Source organism: Mustela erminea, chromosome 15, assembly GCF_009829155.1.
Source record: "Mustela erminea isolate mMusErm1 chromosome 15, mMusErm1.Pri, whole genome shotgun sequence".
Taxonomy (NCBI): domain Eukaryota; kingdom Metazoa; phylum Chordata; class Mammalia; order Carnivora; family Mustelidae; genus Mustela; species Mustela erminea.
In genome coordinates, this window is record NC_045628.1 from 83,049,724 (window position 1) to 83,057,302 (window position 7,579).

Here is a 7,579-nt window from a genome sequence, read left to right on the forward strand (position 1 = left end):
CAAACAAAACTGATGGTACTGTCGGGTAGCTTGAAAACTTAAAATGAACCAAAGTGGACTTGGGAGTTTTACTCATTGCAAACTTTTTGGCAACCAAGGCATTCAAAATCATTTATTTCATCTTAGATTGGGCCAAATTTCTATAATAGAAAGATGATCAGTGTAAGTTATATTGAAGATGATGATGATGATGATGGTTGTGGTGGTGATGATGACAATAATGATGGTCTTTGTCCTAATAAGCATGAAAGTTAACCCAACATTTTCCCCCTTTATCATTCCATTACCTCCTAACCTACCTCCCATGGTCAAAACAATACATATTCTTGTGTATGCTTATATACAACAACCAAAAAATTGTTCCTGAGGACAAGAATGCTGCTTTGACATTATTGACAGCTATCAGATAATCAATGGAAATATAGAAAAACATCCTTGGTTATTAGAAAACACTTTTTAAGTGGGGCTGGGAAACAGCTCCTACAGAAATCCTAATTTAAACTTACAACCATATCACTGATTGTTCTTTTTTATTTTCTTGGCAGAAATGATAGGACAAATATGTATTAACTGTACAACCTTCCCTTATTGGTGGCAAAGTCACTGCTTGTTTTTTGGGAGCCATGAGCAGAGATGACCCATGATGTCAGTGGGTATCTGGAACCATATGGGGCCCAAGCATATTTCTGCTGTGGGCAGCAGCAGCTGGAGTTGGAGCCGCAGCAGCTGGAGCAGACTGCTAGACCTGCAGCTAGCAGTCAGGGCATCTTCATCACCACCAAACCTGTTAAAGCCCATTGGGTCTTATGAGAAAGACCATCAAGCATTTTCAGCAGACGGGATTTCACCATGTTGGTCTGAAATTCATGCAGACTTCTGAAGACTTTCTCGAAGAACACTACATTGACCTGAAGGACCATCCATTCTCTGCGGGTCTGATGAAACACATGCGCACAGGGCTAGGGATTGTCGTGATGTGGGAGAGACTGTGTGTTGTGAAAACAAATCAAGTGATGTTCCAAGAGACCCAGTTACACACTCCAAAGCATCCATGGGCATGTTTGCACCTGTGCTGGGCAGAAAACTATTCATGGTAGTGATTCTGGGAGAATGCAGAAGAGATGCACTTGTGGTCCCTGTGTAGTGTTCATCTGAGTAAAATGTTTTATCCCAATGAAAAAGAAAAAATAATGGCTTTAGAAATTAATGTTGGCAGTCCTTTATAGATCTTGGATATCAACCCCTCATCTGTAGTGTCATTTGCAAATATCTTCTCCCATTCCATGGGTTGCCTCTTTGTTGTTGACTGTTTTCTTTGCTGTACAGAAGTCTTTTATCTTGATGAAGTCTCAAAAGTTTATTTTTGCTTTTGTTTCCTTTGCCTTTGGAGATGTGTTTTGAAAGAAGTTGCTGTGGCTGATGTCAAAGAGGTTATGGTCTCTTCTAGGACTTTGATGGATTTCTGTCTCACATTGAGCTCTTTCATCCATTTAGAGTTTATCTTTGTGTATACTTTAACTGAATGGTTGAGTTTCAGTCTTCTGTATATAGCTATCCAATTTTGCCAGCACCATTTATTGAAGAGACTGTCTTTTTTCCATTGGGTATTTTTTCCTGTTTTGTTGAAGATTAGTTGACCATAGTGTTGAGGGTCCATATCTGGACTCTCTATTTTGTTCCAATTCAACACCCAAAAAACAAATCAAGTCACAAAATGGGCAGAAGTCATGAACAGACACTTCTCCAAAGAAGACATACAAATAGCTAACAAACACATGAAAAAATTATTCATCATCATTAGTCATTAGGGAAATTCAAATCAAAACTAGATCAAGATACCACCTTACACCAGTTAGAATGGCAAAAATTGACAAGGCAAGAAACAATAAATGTTGGAGAGGATGTGGAGAAAGGGGAATTCTCTTACACTGTTAGTGAGAATGCAAAGTGATGTGGTCACTTTGGAAAACAGTGTGGAGGTTTCTCAGAAATTTAAAAATAGGGTTATCCTATGACCCAGCAATTGCACTACTGGGTATTTACCCGAAAGATACAGATGTTGTAAAAGGAAGGGCCACATGCATCCCAAAGTTCATAGTAGCAATGTCCACAATAGCCAAACCATGGAAAGAGCCAAGATGCCCTTCAACAGACAAATGGATAAAGAAGATGTGATGCATATATGCAATGAAATATTACTCAGCCATCAGAAAGGATGAATACCCAACTTTTGCATCAACATGGACCAAACTGGAGGAGATTATACTAAGTGAAATAAGTCAAGCAGAGAAAGACAATTATCATACGGTTTTACATATTCATGGAGCACAAGGAATAGCATGGAGGACATTAGGAGAAGGAGGGGTCAAAAGATGGGGGGACATCAGAAAGGGAGATGAGCCATGAGACTATGAGCTCCATGAAACAAACTGAGGGGGATGGAGGGATAGGTTAGCCCAGTGATGGGTAATAAGGAGAGCACATATTGCATAGAGCACTGGGTGTTATACACAAACAATGAATCACGGAACTAATCAAAAACTAATGATGTACTGTATGATGACTAACAAAACATAATAAAGAAAAAAGAAACTAATGTTAGCATAATTTCAAAAATTCAGTGATGGGAGAGGACAGGGTCACACAAAGCAACATAAAATTCTCTGAGGCCAAGTGTTGGTAAGCAGAGCAAAAGTCAGGGGTCCCCTCTCCCCATAGACCAATTCTAGCTAGCTGAAGCACAGGGGAAAAGGCAGAGAGCCAGGAAACAAACAGACCAAAATTCAGGTTTTCCCATGGAGACAGCAACAGAAACTTTCTGCTGTTCCACATCAGTGTATGGACAGAACCAGGGACCTAAGTGGCTCTATGACTACTCAGATGGTTGCAACTAATTCCTGCAGGCAGGGAGACTTTCTCATTTGAAGAGGTAGTAGCCACGGTAACTGTCTCATAAATGTACGTGACACTCGTGGGTTCCTCTGGAGAACAGTTTTCTCCTGCTTATCACCAAATCTTTCACAGGGACAATTTCTTGAGTGGAAGGGAGGCATCAGGGCCTTTATATCTCTTGCTATGACTCAAAATACATAACTGTGGTTGAACTTAAAGAGGAGTAGCCAGAATAGCCCATGTTTATAGGCCTCTGCTATTCATGCCCCTACAAATTCTCTAGGATTGGTTCAACCAAGAATATAGTTAGAAAAAGAACATCTTTTGGATGGTTCAAATTATGTATCATGTAGGCAATGTTTCTCCAATGCATTTGAATAGAATAAAATAGAAAATAAAATAATACTTAGTAAATATAAGTTTCACATAAGTAAAACTTGGGTGTTGGGTTATGATGTCAGACATAATTCTTACCTTGAAAACTGCTACTTTAGAGCTTCCTTTCCACGGATGTATTAGGTCATCTGTTCAAATTCGGAGGTAAAGCTGTTTGATCAAAATTAAAAAGATGTGATTTGCATTAATAATCCAAGTATGGGAAAGAGAGATGTTTTGTTTCATTACACCAAAAATATAATCATTTTATAACCAAGGAGATAGAGCTGGTCTCCTCTGCAATAGGAAAATGATCTTGAAAAGCAAGTGGGTATAAACCACAACTGATCCACCAATGTCAAGCTCCAGTGTCTGCAATCATTGCATGGCCCCACACCACCTCCAAATTTATGGGTTCCAATCCCACATTCTCTTATTCTCTGCAGAAAAAAAAAATGGTTGTAGTTCTTCTAAACTCATAGCCTAAAAGCAGTTTTTGCTACATTTTTAAATAAATTGGGAAAAGATAATGATTTCTTGCATTTGAAAATGCATCTTAAATGTGCCCAGTAGCTAAATTCAAGTTGTACTCTTGCTTGTTAGAAATTCAAGTTTCTAAAAGCCCTTTCTAAGCTACCTGAGCAGCATTTAACATTAACTTTGAGCATAAAGGGAAACCAGAGTCCAGACACAATTGAGATTAGGTGGAGTCCAGGCTCAAGGAGATACCAGGATGGGGAAGGGGGAAGGAGATTGAGGCTGAGACGGGAACCATCTAAAAGAGGAAGCTAATGTGGCTTCTTCTAAGGCCTGTCTTCAACCCTCTCTCCCAGGCATTATACTCCTTCACTACTCTTTCTACAGAGCCCCTGTAGGGTCTGAGTGCTCTGGATCTATGGCCAATGCTGCCCCAAACTTTGATGTGGGAAGATATCTCTAGAATTCAAAACTAAGAATTTGATGTAAGAAGCTGTTTATGGATGTTTGGAGTTTCCACTGCCCAGAGGAAAGTCTCACACTACAATTAAAGATACCCTAAAAAAACAAAGTTCAGATGACCCAAGGATCTGAGTTTAGCACAGGAACTCAGATACAACGTATTTGGATTTCTAACACCTTCCAGTGGTGCACTGAAACAGATCACTGTAGAGCCAGAAGCCACCACACACAACTCACAGGTGTTAACAGCGAGTTCAAGCAAGATGTCCATGAAAACCGAGATTCAGAGGCCATTGTACCACTAGACTTGGAAAAGGTGAAATTAACTTCTGTCAATTTGCTTTCATTTAAAATTCTTTTCACTGTAGGTTAGATTGTAGTTTATAGCCCGCAGGTCATTCAATTTTTTTTTATTTTTAATGATCATGATTTCACTCTCTTACATTAAACATGAGAATATAATAGAATTCAACATCAAATCTTAAAAAATCAATAACAATTTAAGCCTTGGAAACCAGAAAGACGTTACTGGGCACAATAATGTATAAAGAACTGTTTTATAGAATGATTCTATTAAATAGCAACATTACTGTGTGGAATTATCAGTCTTAAATAGAGTGACAGTAAAAATTACAAAAATGAAACTTTTATCATGAGCAGTAAAGTAGTCAGTGGCTCCAAAGGCAAGAAACATGGCATTGGAGAATGCACTCATTTTGCTATGAAATCTAATATAACTACACCCAAAATACTACGCTTTGTGTCAGGGCTTATACCAGTAGCTCTTTTTCTATTCCTTGACCACACTAAAACTTTGCTCATGAAAGAAACCATAACACTGGAGAGTCCTGAATAGGTCTACACTTGCACATATGCAGAGTAAGAAATAAATTGTTCAATGGATTTCAGAAAATGCACTGGAGGGGCCAGAAATGTTCCTTAACCCACCGCTGTTTCAAAAACACCTCTACCATGCCAATGTAATGGTCAAAGACACAGTTTTAGACTTTTCTTCCTCTATTAGCTGGATTTTTTTTAATGTTTTTAGCAAATATGTAATTTTGTGTAATTTTATATAAACAACATGTAATTTCAAAGTACATGATTGAGATTTTTCTGAGAGCAAAAATTGCTAGGAGATGAGGAAGCATAAACAAGCAGGACTGCATCAGGCTCTTCCAGAAGCTGAGCATGAACCATCAGCAGGGAGAGAAAAGCACAGGGTCTGGGCTTCCAGATTTTGCATACACTTGACTCGAATGTCAGATATCATTGCTAGGAAGCCCTGCCACTAGCCATACAGCCAGGGCTACCCAAAAGCTTGCTGGTGCCTTGGGAAATGACTTGAGTAAATGTATTGAAAGGATAAATCTTAATCATGTCATCACTTGGTTACAAAAATAGCCCAAGAACAAGACAAGGGCAAGATCAAGAAGAGACACTGAAACAAATGTGGGACCAGCGTCATGCCAAACCACAGCCAGTCATAGTAACAGACACTGCGTATTCGCTGAACATCTGCAGTGGTCAGGCTCTGCTGGGGCTTCATGTGTGGTGACAGCCACCAATGCCCCTGCTCCCCAGGCCGTTTCTTCATCGGAAGTCTCCCTCCTGTTTGCGTTGTGTGTTTGGCTCCTGGTGGCATCAAAATAGTAGCCTTCAGAGCCCTATGGTGTTGGTGGAGTTGCAGTGGCACCAAGAGGGAAAAATTGTCAAGAGGTTATTTAAAAGAAATTTGTGATTTAAAAAAACATTCCCCTATCCCCGCATCTAGCAGTTACCCAGAGCATGTAGACAAGATGCCCTCTTCTATATTCCAAACATGCGTCGTAGAGCACATTTTAGCTTTTTGTTATCACTTTTCACTTTGTAAGTTGCCTTTCATGTCCTTTTTCAAAGCACTCTTATTTGATGAAAATATTGTAGAAGAGGGAGGCGGCGTGATTTCTCCCAGTCCTTTAATCCCTCTGTCTGGCCTGGATCCTGAACACCTAGGGACGGGCAATGGCTCAACTCAACCTGCATTTGTGGGTCACTTCTTATAAGTACTGTCTGTACCTTGGGACCACAGGAGACCTGTGGCGGACGCTGCCACGTGCCTTCCTGCAATCTGTCTGTCGCTGTGCCACTAGATAGGGAAAGGTGTATACAGCAAGAAAAAAGTGCCAAAGACAAAAAAATATCATCGTGTGGCTGGGATCAAGGAAGGCTTTGATGAGGAAGAAGTCTAGACACACTCTGAAAGCAGACTCATCTGACAAATCGAAATAATACTTCCCAAAGACAGAGTGCCCTTCCTCCAAGGTTTCATGCTGCGTGGCACCTTGCTGTCCTAATGGATGCCGAATGACGTCACCAGCCATGTGCCCACCAGCACCACTCTCTCTGTACCACCATGGCCAGGGGGCCACATCTCACCCCCTCAAGTCAACCGTCCAAGTAAGAGAGGCAAGGGGCAAAGCTACTATTTTTTTGCATAGCCCATGTCTCCAGTTACTATCCCTGCCATATCATTTTCTTCTGAAGTGTCTCCCTAACATAGGACCTCACTTGTACTGAAACACGAAGTTCTCAATGGTGCAGGGAGTGGAGGGAAGGAATCTCTCAGGAGAACGATTCTTCTCTGAATTAACTGCACTCCCGTTGTCTAAACAAGCTACGTGGATGTGGTTTTTCTCATCAGTTCCTCATCCCCACTCTTCTTTCTTGTCCATCACAGCAAAAGAAACTGTCAGAGCCAGAGAACCCAGAATTTCAACTCGTGAAGAATAATAAGTCCTAGAGAGGCTAAGGGACAAAGGGTTTCACTTGTTGCCCATTTTCTAGGACTTGTTGCACATTTTCTAGGACTTGTTGCACATTTTCTGAGGACTTGGCCTAAATCATCTGACCAGAATCTTGAAGGTGCAGAAAACGGGCATTTTAAATAACAGGCATCCAAAAGTAAGGTTCAGCAAAATTCACTTTCCAGAACTCTTTCAAACCGGAGGAGTCTTAGAATGGGGAGAGAACGTCCAGTTTTGGAAGTCTTCTCCTTTCAGGAAACAAAGCATAAAGCAGTTGTGAATTCTGCAACAGAAAACGGTCTTGTCCTTTACACGTCTGAGCAGATTGAGCCGGGTGGTGCCCATGTTGTGAGGCCATGAGGCAGAGTCATCAAGGCTGCTCACCATGTTATTCAGCTCCTTCAGGGCCATGGACATAAGCAGGCTTCAACACGTGTCCTTTGACTGTGGGAACAGCCGTATGCAGAGAAAATATATCACTCCAAATGCCACAACTGCCTTACTGTTGTGCATAACCTGGCTTAATGTTGGCCATCATCTACTAAAAACATTGTATTCCAACGTCTGTCCTTCACTGGACCATGAGC